The sequence below is a fragment of the Triturus cristatus genome, chromosome 7, assembly GCF_964204655.1.
Source record: "Triturus cristatus chromosome 7, aTriCri1.1, whole genome shotgun sequence".
In the NCBI taxonomy this organism is placed as follows: domain Eukaryota; kingdom Metazoa; phylum Chordata; class Amphibia; order Caudata; family Salamandridae; genus Triturus; species Triturus cristatus.
In genome coordinates, this window is record NC_140590.1 from 482,263,437 (window position 1) to 482,286,598 (window position 23,162).

Sequence of the window (23,162 nt, forward strand, 5' to 3'; positions counted from 1 at the left end):
AGTGAGGCGGCATCAAAATGGCCTATCGCAAAACCACCTGGTTTTGCAAGGGGGGTCACTTTGGTTTTTGGCCCGGTGCTCGGCGGCCATCTAGGGAAACCTACCAAACCCATGCATTTCTGAAAACTAGACACCCGGCGGCTTCCAGGGAGGTATGGCTTGCGTGGATCCCCCAACGTTTCCTTACCCAGAATCCCCTGCAAACCTCAATTTTTGCTCAAAAAATCACTTTTTTCACACATTTTGGTGTGGGAAAGTAGTGGCATCACCGGGCTCACACAAATTTACCACCACCCAGCGTTTCCCCAGGTCTCCCGGTAAAAATGGTGCCTCACTTGTGTGGGAGGCCCAAGTACCCGCGGCAGGCAAGGGCCCCCCATCCTGGATTCCCCTGGGTGTCTAGTTTTCAAAAATGTATAGGTTTGCTAGGTTTCCCTAGGTGCCGGCAGGGCTAGGGTTCAAAATCTAGAGCTAGTCACTTTGCCAAAAAAAGGGTCATTTTTCACTGCAAAACCACGTTGCGTTTTGCACCGTTTCCTGTCGCGGGCACTATGCCGACCCGCACAAGTGAGGTACCATTTTTCTCGTAGGACTTTGGGGAACGCGGGGTGGGTGGAAATTTGTGGATCCACGCAGATTCCAGAACTTTCCATCACAGAAATGTGGGGAAAATGTGTTTTTTTTGTCAATTTTTTACGTTTGCAAGGGATTCTGGGTAACAGACCATGGTGGGAGGCAGTCAAGTCACCCCATCCTGGATTCCCCTGGGTGTCTAGTTTTCAGAAATGTATAGGTTTGCTAGCTTTCCCTAGGTGCCGGCAGGGCTAGGGTTCAAAATCTAGAGCTAGTCACTTTGCCTAAAAAAGGGTCATTTTTCACTGCAAAACCACGTTGCGTTTTGCGCCGTTTCCTGTCGCGGGCACTAGGCCGACCCACACAAGTGAGGTACCATTTTTCTCGTAGGACTTTGGGGAATGCGGGGTGGGTGGAAATTTGTGGATCCACGCAGATTCCAGAACTTTCCATCACAGAAATGTGGGGAAAATGTGTTTTTTTTGTCAATTTTTTACGTTTGCAAGGGATTCTGGGTAACAGACCATGTTGGGAGGCAGTCAAGTCACCCCATCCTGGATTCCCCTGGCTGTCTAGTTTTCAAAAATGTATAGGTTTGCTAGGTTTCCCTAGGTGCCGGCAGGGCTAGGGTTCAAAAACTACAGCTAGACTCTTCGCAAATAAAGTGTAAATTTTCAGTGTGAAAATGTGGTGCGTTCACCTTAGGTTTTGAGCCACTTCCTGTCGTGGGCACTATGCCTACCCACACAAGTGAGGTACCATTTTTATCGGGAGACTTAGGGTAATTTAAATTTGTAAAGAAACTGTTATTACCTATTGATTTTTGATGCATTTCTCCCTTCCAAATGAAAGACATTGTGTAAAAAAAAAGTCATTTTGAAAAATGACCAATAATTGTCATGCAAATATGAGTATTCCCAATTTCGAAAATGTGCAAATATGCACTGTTTCTAAACTCTGTAATTTGTTCCCATTTCAGAAATACATAGGTGACTTTCATACCGATTTTTCCATGTATACATTTTCCCACAATAATTGCTATATACCCGGAACAAAAAAAAAAAACATTACAAAATGCTGCTCAGTTTTCTACTCTGGGTTCGTTGGGCTCTTGGTGAACCTACAAGTCCTATATGTCCCCACAACCAGGAAGGTCCACCGGATGTAACGGTACATTGCTTTCAAAGAGATGTCATAATTCGAAGAAGTTACAGGTGAAAACGTTGACTCAAAATGCTGCTTTTGTCAACAAATTTTTAATTTTTCCTATATTTACCTGTAAGTTTCTATAAAGAAACCTTGATGGATCTACACAAATGACCCCTTGCTGAATTCAGAATTTTGTCTACTTTTCAAAAATGTATAGCTTTCCAGGATCCATTATTGTTTTTGTACCCATTTCTACCGTTAACTGGAAGGAGGTTGAAAGCACAAAAAATAGCAAAAATAGGGTATGTCCCAGAAAAATGCCAAAACTGTGTGAAAAATGTTGGTTTTCTGACAAAATTCTGTCATTCCCTAAAAGCTGGAGAAATGGTGAGTTCAGCCCCACAAACCTTTTTTTGATACCATTTGCAGAGAAAAACCCAAAAGCTTTCATTTGCAGCCCGTTTTTCCAATTTTTCACAAAAAAAACAAACTTTTGCTGTATTTTGACTAATTTCTGGGAACCCTGTAGGAGAATCCACAAACCCTGGGTACCTTTAGAATCCCCAAGATGTTGGAAGAAAAGGACGCAAATTTGGCATGGATACCTAATGTGGTCAAAAAGTTACAGGGGCCTAAGCGCGCACTACCCCAAATAGCCCAAAAAAGGCTTAGCACAGGAGGGGAAAAGACCTAGCAGCGAAGGGGTTAACCAATCAATTGTTATTTGTAATATTATATTGAGATTGTATATAGGCAGGGAGTCTTTGATGAGAGGTAACAATTCTCTAGGATTATTGATGTTTGTTCATTCAAAGGAGGTTGATTTGTTCTGGCTGTTTTTGTATTTCATGTCTATCTAGTCTTTGCACCTAGGTTTTACTAACCTTTTGGTTTATATGAGATATTTTAAGTGACGTACGTTTTATTATTGTTTTTTCAGCCCTGATGAAGCCCATGTTGGATGAAACGCGTTGGCTGGGCTGATGCATTTGACTACAAATAAAGACAAATTGAAAATAAGAAATCTCAAGTCTCCGTGCACTACATTTTGTGGATCCCAATACATTTTTTTATACTTTGGGAAAAAAGATGTTTAATTAAATGCTTGTGCATAATTAATGAAGGTATTACGTTCAATTGAATGCTCCTTTTCAGAACCTAATTACTTTTCAAAAATCATTAAACAAAATATTACAAGTTTAACGGGTAAGTTATTAAAGGTAACAGGCTGCTAAATTAGATCTTTAAGGTACTCTTTGAATAATCCTCATTTTAAATGCAGGCCCTCTACTTCATGTTCATTCATTTGTTTTCTGACTTGCATTTTTACCAGCATACGGTTTATCCCATTAAGGCTCCTGTTTGTATTTGGTTGGTACAGGACGTGCTCTGTGTTGTAATGTAAACAGCTTCAATGGATGTATTGTACTTTTGTAGCATGTACTGTTTCAGTAGGAGGGCGTATCCTCTCCTCAGCAGTTCTCAGGTGTTAGTCTGACTTTCTTCAATATTTACACTGAGGAATCTATCAATTGTAGAATCCTCTAAAACTCCTGACCTGATGAGACTGAAATGTGCACAATATCCAGATAGAATGGACCAGATGTAATATTTATCTCATATCACAGCAACATTTGCTGCACTGTATAGCACAAAGTAGAAAACACAGCAGAGAGTCATATCTATTAAGATTGGCTTGCTACTGATTTAATCCTTTGCACTGGTGCTCTAAAAGGCTGCCTTGTGTGACACATAGAACACCAGAGGTCAGTGTGTGTGCATAAGATTTTTGATGAAATCACACAATTCCTGTACAAATACCTATGTCTAGACAAACATAGAAAGAATACACTTCTCCTTATCACCTGCTTCATTGAGATGTCAGTTTTTAATTCAAAGGTCAGTCTAGCTAGCTTAATCGATTGTCTCTGTACCAAAACCTCAGTACTTTGCATTGATCTGCCCCAGTAATGCCCTCTTGACACAAAGCAATGCAAAGCAGTGCTAAGTGCTTGTTTCAATTTTGTGTGCGGTGGGAAAGTCCGAGCAATAAATAAAGATGCCTGTCAATTCTGTGTTTATATGGTCACATTTGCTGGTGCTTCAAAGACAGAAGTCATATGTCAGGCTATATCTTCTGATACATTGCTGCTTATTCTTTTAAGATGGGGATTGGTATTTACTTTTCTTTCTCTGACTACAAAGTAAGAGTAGTCTTTAAAGTGAATTATGTGGAAATCTTGCTTGAGTACAAATAAAATCAAATCAAATCAGGAATATTTATTTAGCGCAAACATATCACCCGAAAGTCTAATGGCGCTTGCAGAAAAGCTCAGATGTTAATTCAGCAGAGCCGTTTAGGAGTCAAACAGCCAGGTTTTTAACTCACCACGAAAAAGATCATGACTTGAGATGGTGCGCAGGTATAGGGGCAGTTTGTTCCAGAAGGCAGGCGCGAGGAAGGAGAAAGATCTCCCTCCCATTCTGGTTGCACGGATTTTTAGAGGATTTAAAATAAATTTGTTGCTGGATCTTAGAGCCCTGCATGGGCAGTACCAGCTAAGTTTCTTCTTCCAGTAACCAGGACCATATCCATAAATGTTCTTATGAGTTAAGCAGAGAATTTTAAAATGAGTTCCTTTTCTAACAGGGAGCCAATGGAGGAGTCTTAAGTTTGAGGCCGAGGGGGATCTTGGAGGGAGATTCAGCACCAGTCTGGCAGCCGTGTTCTGCAGGACTTGGAGCCTGGTTAAGAGGTCTTCATTTACAGAAGACAGCAGAGCATTGCCGTAGTCCATGCGATTTATGATCAGGCCTTGAACTAATGGTTTTCTAGCTTCGGTCGGGAGCCACTTAAAAACTCTACGTAAATTCCGCAAAATGCCGAAGCAGGAACCAACTAAATGATTGACCTGATCTTTCATAGACAGTTTGTTGTCTATTTGGATACCTAAACTCCGGATAGAATGTTTTGGCTCTGGGCAGGGTCCCAGGAATTGGGGCCACTAGTCACTGGACCAGCATTCGTGGGCTTTGCCAAAGAGGACTATTTCAGTCTTTCCTCCGTTTAATTGGAGATGGTTCAAGTTCATCCAGCTATCAATGTGGGTCATACAGTCTTTAAATGTATTTTTGTGTCAGTGGGGTCGAGAGCCGAGGGTGATCAGGACCTGAGTGTCATCGGCATATGACACGACTTCAAAGCCGTGTGACAGGAGTGTTAAAGGAAAGGCTTTAGGATATCATTTGCTTGCAGCAAGCAATAAAATGTAAGTACTTGTAAATGAACTGTATGCATTCAGCATTCCATAAAGCAAAGATGACACACATCCTTTTTTTAAAGTCCTGCAGGGTTTATTCACTCTTTCCTTTTTCTCAGGCAGGCCAGCTTCCAGGTGCTTCAGGACAGACAAACAGTTCTTTCTTTGGGGCCAGACATCAAGTGATGTCCTACCCTCCTCAAGGAATCTGGATGTCAGGCAGACACCAGCTCTGGTTGCACAGCAGTCCTTTGGGTACCCTGTTAGGCACCCCCTTCCTTGATCTGTTCAAAGAGAACTTTGGAACTAGAACTACAAGTGTGTCAGCAGCTGTCACGTTTAAGCAGATAAAGTAGAGAAGGAATGTGTGTTCTTTTTCTGCACTTTTAGAATGATGCCCCTTACAGTAAAGGTCATCTCCAGGTTGGAGCACTCACAACAGAATATTCTGCACCTGGCTATCGACAACAGAAAGAGTGACAAAGGGCTGCCTTATCTAAAGGGCCCTTCACACTCTGCAGTCCCACCCTTCACCTCCAACATCAACCTAATGTCATGCTCAGAAAGACTCTGCAGTATCTCCTGCAGCAAAAGGACCTAATCCAGTTTCTAAAGGGAAGATTGGCTCCTATTTCCCCAGTTCAGTGTCCAAGTGTCCTCCCACTAGTTGAAACCTCAGCAACTCACCTCAGCAATACATTTCTACTGTCTGGGAAAACAACCACACCTTCATTTCATGCATATGAACTAGTCAGGGGCTTCTTAAATGGAAACTAGAGACCTACCTCCATTGCTCTGGGTCTCTAACACGCATGATGTTTGTACTGTGCAGATCACACTCAGACATGTATGCACACGTGCATGAGAATGTTAGCTCTAAGACCTCTGTTAGCATGTAGCTGTGGAACTCCCATGATGCAGATAGAAAGGTCTGGTTACAACTACAAATTCACAAAACATGATACACTACCACCACAACACTACATATTAAACACATGAGAGGGACAATAGTCCCCAGTCTAGACAATGAGAGCACGCTCTATGTGCCTCTCTAGTTCCAGGACAGGTCTGGACCTCTGTCATGGAAAAGGATAGGTCTGGGCCCTTGAACACACAATCAATTAGCCTGTGTCTGGGGCCAAAATCAAAGCCAGGATACTAGCAACTCGCAGTTGGGCACTTAAAGTAGGAGAACACAGCTCTACACCCTGCAGGGGACATTCCCATCCCACAAGCGGTGGCATCTGCAAGAGCATGGATACTTTGGTATCCAGTGGCACTCAATGAATGTGGTGTATGTAAACCAGCAAAAAATGTCACCAATCCATCTGTACTTTCACTTGTTGCATCTCACATGCTTTTGATAAAAGCTTAATGGTACTGTATGGCTTTGTATTGAATACGAACAGAAGGCTGTATTGAGTGGAGGTGTGGGATCATCTGCTTCCACATTCATGTTCAACCCTAAGGGATCATTCTTAGAGTCTTGTCAGCTTGGGTCGTCTCTCTGCTCCTGGGTTCGGTGCAGCGCGCTCCATTGTTCCCAACTGTGGGAATGCACACGCCCACAGGTCAGGCACAGCAGCTCTGAAGGGGGCACTGTTTGTGTGGTTTAGGTTATACAGTAAGCCAACACTCTTTTTCCTGACTCTCAACAGGTGTAGCAATCAATGGTATACTAGATCAATTTGTGGCGAGAGTGGGTTTCATGAAGTTGCCACAGGTCCAGGAGTAACATCCCTCACCTCCGACTTCCTTGTGCTCGAGGAATTAAATCAACCAAGGAAAGGATCTTTGGTTTCACCTCGGTAGGACACATCTGCTGTGAAGGAATTGCGTCTATTTAGACTCAGGGTGCGCATTCGGGTGGGTGGCCTGCAGGAATGAGTGTTCCTCGACCTCAGTCAGATTCTCAAATGTTTCAGCATCTGAACTGCATTCAGGGTTGCTGTCACTACCAAAAACACAGTGAACTTGTAGCTGGCCGTGTCTCATCATGACTCATGTGTCTCCTTCGAAAGGTTCTGTCAGAGGGGGATAAGATACCCTTTTATGGGAACATGCTTCACCAACAATATGGATGTTCTCTGTGAGAAGCTGGGCTGCCCAGTCAGCCATGAAAGCAGCCCTGAGTGAGAGGAAGTCACTTTGCTTGTAGGACAATGCATGATTTCCTGCTGCTGAAAAACAATGCACCTGGGTAATGTGCCAGACCTTGAAGTACAGGAATATTTCATGAGCCTCTCTTCAGAAATGCCAGTGAGAGCAGTAGTTTTTAAGCGGTCATAGTTAAATATTTCTGCCCTATTGTGGAGTTGGCCCAGTTCCTGAGAAGACACAGGTTCTCGGAGATTCGTTCCAGCCATTGTCAGGGTCCTGGGCGCTGATCAGAGACTTTGAAGCAGCCGAATGAAGGAGCATGGTTGTGTTGAAAGAACTGCTGTTTCCATGGCAGCCAAAACAGAGACGGAGGGGCAGATTTACAAGGCCCTTGCGCCACTTTTGCCTCACTTTTAACATGGGAAAAGTGACGCAAAAGTGGCGCAAGGGGCTTGTAAATCTGCCCCGGAGTCTGCTGCGCAGGCCGCTGAGCCTTTAAAGAGAGCACCTAGCAGCTCATTGGCACCTGTCTACCTGTCCACTCTCTATTAGATGTGAAAAGCCCAAAAAGCTTCAGGGGGCCTAAGATGGGCATAGCATTGCTGGGCCTGGGTGTATATGGATGAAGTCAGAGAAGTGAGTGCAAAACGAGGCTGTCCACACTTTGGATTGGCTCTATGCCAGGGCTGTGGTGCGGTAAAGACCTAGTAGGTGGGGCTGGGAGAGGCTTGCATGGTGGTGGGCCGACAGGCCCATGAAGAGATGTGAACTTTAGGACTGAGTGGAATTTGAGAAGGACAATGGTAGCTGGAGTTATGACCTAGTGTAGTAAATTGAGCGTTTGATCTATCTTGCGCATCATGCCAAAGTAGATCAGAGGTGAGAAAAAGAGATAAAAAATGGCTTCCTAAACTCTTGACCTCACTATACACAAAGCGAAGATGAAGTATTCAGAGAAGATTTTGGGGTGGGTAGGACTACAGGTGGGCGTCACTCATAAGGCGAGGCACAGATTCTTGAGGTGGTGAAGGCCTTCCCCTAGGACTTGTGCCAGATTCACAGTGGACTCTCATCTTTAAATTCGTCTGCACCTGCCACCAGGTTGTTTCTTGCCACACCTTTCCTCACCAGTGCTTTTATCAATATGACAGTGATGGAACGGGTTGCAAACTGTACAGAGGTCCCTCCTCCACCAGCCCCACAGTGGTCTGACACTCCTGCTGGGATTTGCTTTCCATAAGTGCTCCAGCCAACAATGTGGAAACAGGAGCATCTAATGCTGGGTTGACTGGTATGAAACATTTGAGGACTTTAATAGTGTGCCACGCAAGCCTGACCCTCCCAAAGATCTTTGTCGGCTCATCCCTCCACAAAGACACGTTGAAAATCAGAGACACAACCATGAATATTTGTAGCACATTATTTTGTATTAGCCTTCGAAATATTTTGTAATAATATAACAACATGTCTAGAATAATAATCTCTCAATAATCTCAGAGCACAGAAATATCAAAAGCCCTTCACTCCAATACACCATCTAAGGGTTAGGCAGCTTTTCTAACAAAGATCTCTGAAGGTTCCCAACAATGGCCCTATGTCTAGATCACTTGGTTAAGAATTCTTACCCGCTATCATTCTGAAGATTGCTGATGCAATCAATGCATATACCCAGAGAAGTGTTTTGAGATGCTGATCACTCAATACTTAAAAAATCTATGTCTGATGCAGAAGAATTTGCTGCTGAATTTGAATTTACCCTTCTTGGTGTGGCCTGTAAAAGAGTTGGGGTAATGGCACATTAGGAACAATAAGCTCTTGAGACCCCAACATTAAATGGGTCATATTAGGGGTGATATTTATCATGCTTGGTAAAACTCCATAGCAAGGTATATACTGGGTGTGGTACAGATCACCTTTCTGAGTTCTTCCTGGGAAAATGAGGCATAACATTCAAATTTGTGTTTACTGCACCACATTCTGTTTTTCAGCCCTTTTCAAATTAAAATTCCAATCCTGGTGTAAACTCTCATTTGCAGAGGGAACATAATTTTTTCCACACATCATAACCAGGGTCTTAGTGCCCGACACTCCTTATTGTAATCTAGTCAGAGCACAGAAAACTATGATCTAATAGAACTGGACCTGTCCTCCTGTCAACAGATTGTTGATACTGTTATCATGCCATCCCTGTTGACAACATAAGATAACACATCGCGTTCACTGAACAGGCCCTACATTGTCTCTATTTTTCTAGGACAATCAAGAAATAAGGAAATTAATTCAAAATGGTGGCAAATGTTGCCCTATAACGAAATGTGGCTTATCACAAACTTGGCATTACAAGAGAACTAAATAATATTACACATTTGTAGGCACAGGAGATTGTAATTTGCCCAGAATCACAGAATATGGAACCAAGAACAGGATTCTAACCAGTTTCCGTGGTTCTTATTTTGACATCTCTAGCCACTAGGACACATCCCGTTTGCTTTAATGCCCTGCTTTCAATCCAAATTCATGGTACACATTTATGCTTTGCTAGTATGCTTTTCAAAGAATGGATCAGCATATGGTCGCTTCTTTGGGTGTACCCATAACCCTGATAATGAAACAATCTGAAGCACTTGCAAATTTATGAAGTACGTTTTTCATTTCACAGCACAGATTTGAGGTAAGTACATCTCACAACGTTTTGCTAATAGCAAGAAACAGCAACATGCCAACACATGTTTTGTGACTATTATATTTCTAATACTGCGACTACAGAGGGAAAAATACTGATAGTTATAATATTCATAATTGTTATACTTTTAAAAAAGTACATTTGTCACATTGTTTAAAAATAGCTACCATAGTTTGAATTGGTACCAATGAGAGAATTAAAATTGAAAGTAGAGAGCAAAGGAGAGAATAAAGAGGAAGAGCAAAAAGGAGACACATATATTATCTGATAAATAATACTTCACACCGTAAATTGAATAAACAATTGATATCATTTGTACAATATCTCAGTTGTAAAGTGTACCTTAAGTCGCATGCTAATAAATATTTAAGTAGGTATTCTTAAAGTGAATCATTTATTTAATCTCAAGGATGCTCCGTAATTGATGGCGTTTACACAGGGAGTAAATTATCGAAATGTATTTTGTTGCATAATAAAAGACAAAATGGCTATTTACTGACATCAGTGGTAGAGATTACTTCAGCCATCGACTGGACACATATGGTTCTGAAATAGCCTGGAGTGACAAATAACGCAAATGCATCACATAAATAGACACTTGAATAAGGAACACCTTGCACAGCATTGAAATATTGTAATATGAGAGTCTTTTACCTGAGATCTGGGGCCATGTCTCATAAAGTGAGCACTGACGGCCACCCCTTCTTTGCCAACTGAGGAGGTGGTAAACGGTTGCTTGTCAGTGGAACTTTCAAGGCAAGGGCCGCTTTTGGCTGGTGATAGAGCAGAATTTGTTGACACATCTAAAGTAAAGAATGAAACATAAAACAGTACGATGCACAAAGCAACATAGCCCCACGATAACAAATGAACATGGTACATCTCAATAAAACAGAACGTAACAAAAACTGCGGTACAACTACAGAAAACCACATTGCAATAATGCAGCACAAAAAAACGAAATCAGCACAAAAAAACAAGAAAACACGTCACAGCACAACAAAATGCTACACAGCAAATGCGCTCAAACGTTCTTGTGGTATATTACCATCTCCAGAATCCTGTGCTCATAATATGTGGTTACAGGTGTTAATAGCGTCAGCAGTGTTGGGCTGGTCTTTTACACAACCTGTCAGTGCCTGATGGGTCAGCTTGAAGGGGCCGGCGGATGCTTTTCTTTAGTTCAAGGGCCCTGACGGGAGCAAAAAAAAAGCAATTCATGCACTGGCCTTCTCAAGCTGACTGGCACCGATCGGGCGGTTCTACACTGGCAGGCTACCCGGACAGCCAGTCCAACACACTTCGCCAGTGAAAAATATTTTGTGATGGGCACCTGCTGCCTAATTTATTACAGCAGTCCATATAGTCACTCGCTTGTTGCATCAATCCATCAACATTTCTATTTGCCCAAGTATTACATTCTGCATCTTATACTTGTTTAAGGCTGTCGTCGAATGGCGGTCCTTCTCAGCCGCGGCTTGTGCAGCGAAGAGCGGTACCAGGTTTGGAGGGGGGGGGGGGGGGGGGGGAGGGAGGTATTTTGATGGACAATGAAGAGGGAACATTTAATAAATAATTAATGTTCCCTCGTCATCGTCGACAAAACCCCCCACCCCCACCGGTCTTACCTCCATGGGCCGCGCAGCTGATCGTTCTAGAAATCTTTGCTGGTTTAACGAAATAGAAGCTTGAATCTCTTTATTCGACTGCCTCTCGTTTCTTTCGAGACAATGAAAGTAGAAGTAAGCTTCTTGCATTTGATCTCCATGATCTACAAATCGCAATCAACGCATTGTGGTCGTGCATTTCAGAGACAGATCAGAATGAGTGATACAGACCTAAAAACGATGTTCTACAATCGAACCTGACAGATGACAATCATTTTTACCTACAAACAGACTCACATGCTCTACATACACAGAGTTGCACGAAAACAGAAATGCTCACACACAACCATACTGCACACCCACACAGGTGCCTAATAAGCATGTGCACATACACACGCACTCACATGAATTACATGACCTAGGTAGAAACTAAAACATGCATTAGCACATCCCATATATCTCCCCTATGAGACCTATTGGCTTTGTCAATGATTTTTAGTCATACTGTGCAACATCGAGGCTGCCCTGCGCCAAGGCTTCAACAAAACAAGCATTGGCATAGCCAATAGGTCTCGCTTTTGGGACCTTATAAGTATTTAGTTATCCAGCACTATATCCTTGGTGCAACAACATCACCTGTTGCATGGCTAAACACTTATAAGGTCCCAAATGCGAGACCTATTGGCTCTGCCACTGCTTGTTACTTATGTTTCACAATAACGATTATCAGAACGCCGAGGAGCGCTAAAAATCCAAATGTCCTTCGAGGCCTTATACATGAGATGTAGGCGCTAGACAACTGCACATAGCAGAACATGGAACGTGGAAAAATGACTATTTTTCGTAGCCATATTTTCTGATATAGTTCATTGTAAACGATCTGTTTTCATAAGGTACTAATGGTTGAACATCTTTAGACTGCTTGTTTCCTTTTGATTCCCTATGTGGTAATAAAACGTCTCAAGTGACATGAAAATCATACCAGTATTGCGACTACGTTTGTCTGTCTGGGAGGCAGTGCTGTGCAACTGTGAATTTTTATCCTCCTGTTTTGGTGTATGGAGTCTCAACTGCTTTTACTTAGAATATCAAAGACGTCTTAATTTTTATGTTTCTTGAGCATTTGTTAATTTAGATTTTGAAAGAAGCTTAAAATAACAAGTTTGTTAACGTGTATTCAAACTTGGGGTTAGGTATACATAGAGCCCTATAAGAATTTAACCTATCTACAATGCATAGGTTAGCAATCACCGCAAAGTGGAGATAAGGAGCAGCCAGGTGAGGGATGGAATCAGTGGGGACTGGTGATCTTTGAAAGGGGTCCGGTGTAGTGCCTGAAATGAATTTTCAGCAAGCAAAGTAGCTTGGGGAGGTTATCTGTCCCCCAAGAAAATGTTCACAAAATGTGCTTTGCTAAAAAAATGATCGGTTATGCACTTTTTTTAACAGTTTCTCTTAAAATGATTAAAAGGCAATCTGTGAAGTAGACAATTGAGAAACTGCACCTTCAAACTGTCTGCCTTCTACCATGTTATTTATTTAAACTTCTACATTTCATATTTCTTTTTTCCGATAGCAAGTCAAAACTCCGTCATATATTCTGACAAAGCACCTACATTGAATAGGTAGGGTTGAAAAATATAATATGGCAATGTTGTGTTCGTAGGTAGAATTATGCAGCTAACCAGACTTCATAGGCTTGTATAGCAGTGCTGTCTCACAGGGGATGGAAACCTTAAGGGTTCAGGCAGTGATAGTATTTTTTTGGTCCTAAAATACCATCTACCTAAGAATATCCTCTATATAGAGGAAGCCGCTGACTTCGAGATCCTGCACTGCACTTCACTGCATAGCCTAGCCCCTTACACAAAAAACTGTTTGTTTTCTGGTACTACAGCTGTAGGGATAGCAACCAGACCACAGTGTATAATCGCGGCACCCGCGCTTCAATGTTAAAAGTAAAGCGCAGGTGCAGCGATTATAGCAAAAGTAAAGAAATAGATGTTTTTCTCTATTTCGTAACTTTTGCTATAATCGCGGCACCCGCGCTTTACTTTTAACGTTAAAAGTAAAGCGCCGGTGCTGCGATTATAGCAAAAGTAAAGAAATAGAAAAAAACATCTATTTCTTTACTTTTGCTATAATCGCGGCACCCGCGCTTTACTTTTAACATTGAAGCGCGGGTACCGCGATTATAGCAAAAGTAAATAAATAGATGTTTTTTTCTATTTCTTTACTTCTGCTATAAGCGCGGCACCCGCGCTTTACTTTTAACGTTAAAAGTAAAGCGCGGGTGACGTGATTATAGCAAAAGTAAAGAAATAGAAAAAACATCTATGTTTTTTACTTTTGCTATAATCGCAACGCAAGTGGTGACGCGAGTGGTACACGCACGCATGACGGAAAAGTGCTGTGCATGTCGTCGCGCGCGCTTGTGAGCGTAATAGCAAGCTAGCACTTTTAAAGCAGCTACTAAATATCTCGCCAGAGCAACGTATGCGCTGGCTCAGGCGAGACCTAAAAACAACAACATGATTATGCAGCCCCAGCTTTATTTTTTAGTTACACGTGCGTTCTTTACATAAACTAACACAGCTTTTTTATTTACTGCTTCGATATGGATAGGTCAATTAAAAAAAAAGTGTAAGCGCTCTTTTAATACCTTGTGTAAAAGCACTAACAACGTGGTAAATGGATGAATGGGTTGAAGGATTGGGTTTGGGTGGGAGTGGGTGAAGTATCATGGCAGGTGGGAGTTATTATAGCTAGGTGGATGGGGGATAAGCAACAAGGCAGACAGGGAGAGAAACAACATGAGGGAGGGAACATGGGTGAGAGAAAGCAACATGGAGTGCCAGGGGAGGGAAGAAGAACACAGACACGAGAGAGCAACAAGAGTGTGCATGGGAGGAGAAAAGCACATGGGCAATAGAGCGCTCTATGTGGAGGGAGAAAAGCACAAGAGTGAGACAGCTGGAAAACAAATGTACTCTCATAGAGTGCTTAAATAACAAGCATTGGCATAGCCAATAGGTCTTGCCCTTTGGACCTTATAAGTGTTTAGCCATGCAACAGTTGCATAACTAAACACTTATAAGGTCCCAAAAGCGAGACCTATTGCACATGGGCAATAGAGCGCTCTATGTGGAGGGAGAAAAGCACAAGAGTGAGACAGCTGGAAAACAAATGTACTCTTATAGAGTGCTTAAATAACAAGCATTGGCATAGCCAATAGGTCTCGCCCTTGGGACCTTATAAGTGTTTAGCCATGCAACAGTTGCATAACTAAACACTTATAAGGTCCCATAAGCGAGACCTATTGGCTATGCCAATGCTTGTTTTAACTGCTGCAATCTATTGAAGCCTCACGGAGAACATCAAAGCGGCCGAATCGCGGTAAAGCGCGACGCGCGCCCGCGCACATGCACTGTAGCCCTAGGCTGGCCTGGTAACACTTTTTGGAGCCCTCTCAATAAGTCTTGCCAGACCAGCGCATGCGCTGGGTCAGGCGAGACCTAAAAAGGAAAAGGTTGTTGCCTAAAAGTGAGCAGAGGAAGCATAGAAGCCAGTCAATCAAAAATATGGTAAAGAGGCTTTGTTCCGGGTAGGGAAAACAAGGAAAGTTATCCAATAGAAAGCAAGCATATAAATGTGGCAGTAAAGTAAAAAAATGCTCAGCAATGGGCGGGCTGCAAGACCCTGTATGCTCTTGGTAAGCCCACCATATGTCTTTCACAACCAGACAGCCTGCACTGTCTTTTAGGTTCGACCTAAAAATGTGCATGCCACTTGTCTCCTTGTCCTCTTCCTAAAGCCTTTCAAGTCATGAGGAGCAATAAAGGGGGAGTCAACCTGTAGCACATCCTGTTTTGTTTCCTACTCCTGCAGATGGTGCCTTGTGTTGAGTTGACTCAACTTGCCTGTTGAATGGATATTTTCTTTAAGAATACTTGAATTTGGTGCAAAGTAAATTGGACTTTATTGTCTGTTATATGAATATACAGGGTGCCTTCTTAAAAATAAATCTTTCAAAAATCTTATTAGTATATCAGTGGTAATACGATACACACTTGGTTACCACCCAACGTGTATGGTAGTCAATTAAAACTAAAATGAATTGTTTCTTGAGTGACCTCTAGTTAAGGGGACCAATGCTATCCAGTGCTATCGGCGACCATGGTTTTCTGGGAACTTCCACAAGAGAGAGCGGAGGTTTGTGTGTACTTAAATCCTCATCCTGATGGCAATTTTTAACCAGTTCCTCCACCATAGCATCCATCTGGGACCACCAGTAATCATTTCTAATCTTATTCTTGGTTACGCTGCATCCTAAGTGTCCTTCATGGGCCAACATCATTATTTCTTCTCCTATGGTATGGGGAGGTACAATGTTATCCCCTCTGTGAATACTGTTCACTGTGTCACTTAATTCCATCCTCACCTCACTTCCCAGTATTTACAAATGTGATCTGGAAACCTGCTCTTTTGTGTAGGCCAGCCATCATGTATGTAGTGATGCAGAGTGTTTATTTCTTCATCATCTTTCATACCCTGTTCCCTCTCCTCCTGTCCTACGCCCAATGGGGTTATTTCTAAAACTGTGTCTACTGGAATCTTCCGCTTCATCACTTTGATCTTTGAGGGGGTTTCTGGAAAGATAGTCAGCTACACTATTCTTGGGTCCTGGCAAATACTGTATGTGAAAGTGTACCCTTCTACACAAGCACCCACCGAGAGATTCTAGGTGTTATTCTTTTTGACCCTTTAGTGGTGAAGACGTGAACTAAAGGTTTATGGTCTGATTTTATTATGAATGAGATTCCCCACAAGAAGAATTTAAAATGCTTGACCACCCAATAGCAGGCTAATGCCTTTATCTAAAACAGAGTACATATGTTCTTCATGTTTCAGAGCCCTAGAAGCAAATACGATTATGTTTTAGTGCTGTGTTGTTTTTTTGTAAGCATGGCCCCGAGCCCTTTGTTGCTGGCATCCATGGTCAAACATGTGGGCGTGCTCAATGAACCCTTCCTAATGATGGGGTGTTTGTTATTGCAGATTTTAAGTTAAGAAATGCAGTTTGACAACATTCATCCTACAAAAACGTAGATTATTTTTTTAGTAGGGTATGTAAGGGATTCACTAATATGGCGAAATCAGCTACACATTTTGAATAAAATTCTGTGAGTCCAAGAAATGACTTTAACTCAACCTTGTTAGTTGGAACAGATGCCTTTTTGACCGATTCTACCAAGTTCGTTTTGGGTTCAACACCATCTTGTGATATTGTGTGGCCTAAATATTTACAGAGGTTACCCCATGCAACATTTTTCATTTATTATAGTCAATCCTGACTCTCTGCGTTTCTCCAAAACATTTCTAAGTGTGCTGTTATGTTCCTCAATACTGGCACCAAAAATCAGGATATCGTCCTGAAGGCAATTGGTTTTGGGACTGCTTTGCAATATGTGTTGCATAATTCTTTTAAATATGGCCGCAGCCAACGGTAGTCCAAAGGGCATCCTAATATATTGCAATGCCCCTAAAGGGGTTATGAATGACGTGAGGTGTCTAGAAGGAGGGTCTAACTCTACCTGGTGATAGGCCAAAGATAAGTCAAGAACACTAAAATAGGACGCTTTGTCAATCAGAGTTAAGATTTCATGAATGGAGGGTAGTTGATGGCGATCTACCCAGATGTTGTCATTTAAGTCCTTAAGGTCCACATATTTTCTAATTTGATCTTTGGAGGTTTTGCGGTTAATTACAGTAGAGTCTAGCCACTCTGAAGACTCAATAGGTTCAATGGCATCCATCTTTATTAACTTATTTAGTTCTTCCTTGAGAGGTGTGTGAAGTAAATCAGGAATAGGCCTAACCTTATGTACCTTGGGTGCAACTTTAGATTTGAGTTTGATGTGAAGTTGGCAATTCTTCAATAGGCCTAATTGATCTGAAAATAACTTGAGAAATTCCTTGCATAACTCTTCCCCACATTCTGATGGATTTATCACAAGTATATGATCGGCACAGTTGGGATCAAGCCTTATGCCTAAATCCTTCTGATGTTTCCACCCTAAAAGACTTGATCCTTCTTAAAATTATGCAAATATTCCCAACAGTGCTCCTGTCCTTAAAGCAGATTCTCATTTTAACTTTGCCTTCTAATGGTATCACATCTCTGCTGTACCCACCCGGTTTGATGCAGGAGGTGCTAACATCTTGCTATTGTTAGGAAACATTATATCAAATTTCTCTCTATACAATAAGGTGTATGGAGAGCATGAATCAACAACTATAGTAACAGGTTTATTGACTAGAAGCATTTTACATGAAGGAAAATTTTTGCCAACTTCAGTCACTTGTAAAACAAACTTACTCCCATCTTGATCAAAATAATTTATCATGTTTATCTGTTTGGTTTGTTCACTCCTACACACACTGACAAAATGCCCTTATAGCTGCATTTATTGCATATGGACGTTTTAGCCTGGCAATTTACACAGTTAGTGAGATGACCTACGTTACCACAGCGGAATCACTTTATATGGCCACTAGAAGCCAATTGTTTGTGAACATCATCATTCTTGTTCTCTGTTAATTTGTGTGAGACTTCTATTTTGTGTGAAGCCATCCCACCAAGTTTCTGAACAACATTAACTTCGGTAGAGGGTGTAACTTGTTTTTCTGGGGTTACGTTTATCTCTTTCATGCATTCTGCTGTGTGTTCAATTCCAGTTGCTAAATCAAGAGATTGTTTCAAGTGTAAATTCTGTGTGAGAAGCTTCCCCTGTATTTTGGCACTGTTGGTGCACCCGGCCAACTGGTCTCTTATTAGAGAGTCTGTATGGGGGGGCAACCTTACACATATTAGATAAACCTCTTAGGGAGGCAACATAGCAACCAACATTTTGTGCTTTGTCCCCGGTTCTTGAAAATAATTTGTGTCTTTCTAGTACTACATTTATCCTTTTGCTAAAATACTCCTGTTGCTTATTGAATGTGGTTTGATAAACTTCTGATTGGTCCTCTTCATCCTCATCTTCATCATCCTGAGTTAAGTCATCATAAATCGTCCTTACTTCTATCCCTAAATGATGTATACGTATGTGCTGCTTTCTTAATGGCATGAACCTCTGTCCTCCTAATGCTATTAAATATGATTCAAAAAGCTTGGTCCATCTTTTTCAGGGTAGAATGAGTTCTCCTTCTTCATTAAGAAAATGTGGGGGCTGGGTCATACTTGCTGCAGCCATTATAAAAGCAAAAAATTCCGTAACATGTTGAAAAAAGAGAAAGAAAAAACAAAACTGTGTGGTTTTGCTGACCAAATAAATTGTATATGCCAAGGCTTGTTGAAATGGCTGTAGGATATGAATCCTTATGACTTTACTGACAAAATAAATTGTATTTTCTGAATGAAAGGTTGCAGGACTAGATGATTCCTGCTTGGGGCGTGTACACACAGAGATCCGCCCTATTTTGCATGTGCAGAAAGAAGGTTCCCAGAATGCTCTTGTAGGTAGAGAAAGGCAGATAACGTCTGTGAAGGTAAGAGTACAAAAGTGTATATTATTTAAAGTCTTTTTAGGCAACTGCTGGAGGCAAAATGCAGCACTGAAATGTTGAGGAGAAATCTCCATGGGGGAAAGGCGCTCAATTAGAATGCTAGGACTACAAGAGTTCAGCCGTGCTATGAGTCGAATGGACGACATGAGGTGGCACCGGGGATACCATCAACAGTGCAGACAACAATACGATGGCACCATACAAAATATAGCACTCCCAGTCGTAGGTTGTTGGAGCGTTAGTGCACCATAGCAGGGTCCAAAGGGAGGTTTGGGGCAGCCGAGCCCACGAGGTCTGGCCCCCGGGCAGTTTTGGGAGGGGGAGAGGCGGCCGGCAGTGGCCATTTTTGTAAGGCTTTTGGGCTACGTTGGGAATAGCCCAAACATAGCCCAACTTAAGTTAATAGCTCAAATGCTATAAGGGGTTAGCCCTCCCTCTCCCAGCAACCATTTTAGGTTTGGTGACCTGGTGACAGGGAGCGCAGCTGTATTTAGAATTTTGTGGAGATTTAGATTTAGAGGTTTAGCCGGTTTGGTTTGTAGGATTTAGTGGGCATTCGACGATCTATTATGGCTGGCAAGGATTGGAGAGTGTTGGAGGCGGTCCGGCTGCTCAGTGAGGCCGGACGGCTCGATTTAATTATGCCTGAGGCGTCGGAACCCGCGAGCCCGGTGATGCGCGCGTCCGCGGGGGTGGCAGCCGCCATTGCGGTCTTCTCGGCCCCAAAGAGGACGAAGCGTGGGCAGGTGAGTGACCCGGGCCACAAGAGTGGCGGCCCAGGGTTCTGGCACATAGCCGCAGCCTCAAGTGGGTGTCGAGGCTGCGGCGGGGCTCGCCGGCGGAGCACGTCTCGCATCTCCCCGGTTGGTTCCGCGAAGATGCGGGCAGCTCCTATACCAGGAGAGCGTCCCCGCTTGGGAGGGATGCTCCAGAGCCTCTTGTCTCCTTGGAGGCTCTGGCAAGACTGGCGTGCGTGGTCCACCAGAGAAGAGGGTGGCATGGTTCCCCGGCTGGGCCCCGGAGCAGCACTGAGCAGAGGGGGGAGGGGGACAGAGGGGCTCCAGGCACGGGTGTAGTTTTGGAGGGCAGGGAGGGAGGAAGAGGATTCGGGGGCCCACCGGCAGGGCTGCCCCGCTCATTGAGAGCCTGCCGAGTGGAGGGGAGTAAGGGGGCATTTTGGGGCCATGTGTAGGAGGGGTCAAGGGGGGTTTGTAGTTGGGCACTATGCAGGCTCTTGCCCAGTTGGGGCAGGATGCGCTGAAGGGAGGGGCAGGTGGGGGAGAGGCGGGGGTCTCCCAGGTGCGGTGGGGGGGGCAAAAGGGGAAGGAGGCTGGGTCCTGAGGGAGGAGCGTGGTTCGGAGGTGGGGGTCGGGACTGGGAGGGCCTGGATATCTTTACCTCATGGCATGACGAGGTACGGGGCTTGGCTAGGAGGGAGCAGATTGATGCCTACATGGCGCATGGGGTCACTGGGGCTGGTGGCTACGCTGGGGGAACAGGCAGGCAAAGGGGCAGGTGTAGAGGGGGGGCTTGGTGGGGGTCTGGGCTCCGGCACGATGGTGGCATGGGCGGGCATGTGTGGGAGTCTGGGGAGATTGGAATGGAGTGACGATGAGGGAGGGGATAGGTTTGGGGAGGTTGCGATAGACCTTAGCAGAGTAGGGCGCCATTGGGCGGCTGGTACTCTGGGAGTAGGCAGGACGAGGAATTGAGTGGGGAGGGATAAGGAATTTAGGCCCAGCACACCAGACCATACCTTTCTGTTGCAGGCGGTGGAACAGCGGCGGGAGCCAGACTTGGCAGAGCTGGGAGCGACTCATAGGTGCCGAGGTGAAGGGAGGATGGTGCCTCGCGCGGTGTGCCCAGTACCAGCGGGGGAGCCCGTCGCGGCCGGTATACGTAGGCCCCGAACGGTCTCGCTGGCCCCAACACCTGATGGCCCTCAATGGGACACGGGACATCGATGACGTAGGACCATGCATGGCTCTTGTATTGTGGATCAGAGGAGAAGGCAGTCAGCACCCCTGGTAGACAGGAATTGGGGGCAGTTGGAGCCCGAAGAGTTAGATTATGAAGAGGACAGTCTTGAGGAGGGAGAATTGAGGGAAAGCGAGGAGGAGGGTGCGGGGGGGCTGAATAATGTGGTTTCTAGTACCCTGCAGATGTCTCAACACCGGCGGAGCCCACGGGTCGGACAGCTGGGTTGGCGGCAGCAACGGCCCCTGTGGCGAGGCAGGCTGCAGCGAGACAGGCCCCCTCATTGGAGCCAGGTAAAACAAAGGAAGGAAGGGTGAAACCTCTGATGGCTTCGGTGGGGATTGGAGGGGGGGGAAGGGGTGGGGGAAGGGGGATGAGGTTGAGCAGGGGTGAAAATGTGTTGGATGTGGGAGTAAGCACGGAAGACGCAGGTGAGACAGAGTAGGGGACGAAGCTAAGGCAAAGACAACAGGTGACGCAGGGGCAGTGGGGATAGAAGAGTAGGATGTCAAGTTAGAGAGCAAGGAATTGAAAATCAAGAAGCTGCCCTATATGGGAGTAACGAAGCCATTAGGGGTGCATCTGATGTTGGCCACTAACGAGCGTATATGGAAAGGAGAGTGTGTGGAAATGCTCAAGCTGCTGCACAGGGAGGTGAGAGCTAAAGAAGGGTTAAAGGAGGAGGAATGCGAACTGGCAAAGCGGCCAAGTGTGCCCCTCACTATAGAAAACTGGACTGCAGCTTTTCTAATATATGCCAGCGTATATTGCAAAAAATACCCGGAGCGGTACGTGGCCCTCTTTAAGTTTATGGACGTCATTAGGAAGGCTCATATCACGGGAGAAGGATACGCTTGGGCCCAGTACGACGAGGAGTTTAGAGCTCGTATGGCATGGGACACGGAAGCAAAATGGGGAGAGTTGGATACGGACCTGTGGCAACACACGATGGGGTCCGCCAGGGTGGGGAAAACGGTATTCACGGCCAGCGGGCTACTGCTCGTTTATCAGCCTTGGCAGGGGCCGCCCACCTGGGGAGGAGTGGGTGGTACAGGCAGGGGGCAGACAGGCTCTGGAGGGGCCTGCTGGGAGTTCAATAAGGGAATGTGCACACAGGAATTTTTTAGATTCAGGCATGACTGCTCGAAATGCGGAGGCAGACACGCCTTGGTTAATTGCTTTGGGGGGGTAGGGCCACAGGCAGGGGGCCAGCAGTGGCACCAAGGGGGGTCACAGGCGGGAGGTCAGCAGCAGCAGCCTGTCGGGAGGGTGGGGGGCTAGAGGTGCGGGGCCAAAGGGCTCGTATAAAAATTAGGGTGGTCAAATTCGGAGCAGCCTTACACGGTTAGAACAACCAGAAGGCTGCAAAAGCGCTACGGGACGGGTTTACAGACTGTTTTCTTTTGGGTATCAGGGGCCCCAGGGTGGGGGGCGATGAGTGGACAATGTCAGCCAGCAGGGGAACACCCGGAGGTGGGGCAAGACAAATTGGACAAAGAAGGGGGGAAGGCTCGCATGGCGGGCCCAGTTGCAGGGAGATTTTGTTTGATTTTTCAGTTTGGTGGTGGTGCCCAGGAAGGCACAAGGGCAATTCTGGTTACGCCAGCATGGGGTATGACTGGAAAGCAATGCGGTGCATGATTTTAGCGATGACACAGAAGACATGGTGTTTGATTAGCCGGTTTATGTGGCCAAGTCACTGGTAAGTGACCACGGGCACAACAGCGGACAGAGTTTATTCCGCGTAGGGTTTGGAGAGGGGCTATCAATACTAGGGTGGTGGACAGGGCTTGTCAGGAGTCAGTATAACCGCCACAGGTAGGATTGAAATACCAGGAACTTACAGTATGCAAAAACAATAGTTGATGGACAAAATGCAGAACAATGTCATACATTCACCCCAGTACAGAGATCTGGGCCTAAATCCATCGTTTCTTTGCTCACCATGCCAGTCCAGTTTGAACCCAGCCATATGCAAATCAGTCTTGACCCTGTGCCTCATGGGAACAGTCCAGCCCGAACCACCAAGCCAGGTCCTCCCTGGACTGGAAACAAGCATCCTAGCATTGTTGTTGCCTATGGATCTTCTTCCATAATTCTTTTATTGTATTGTTGGCTGTTTTTGCCCATGAATCTTCTTCCTGAAATCTTTCCTCCTTTAATGCTCTGCTTTTGCTTCTGGTAGTCTTTGGCATTGCTTGATTTCAGGGCTCAAGTGGCAGACCTGCTGCTTTTATATACCCT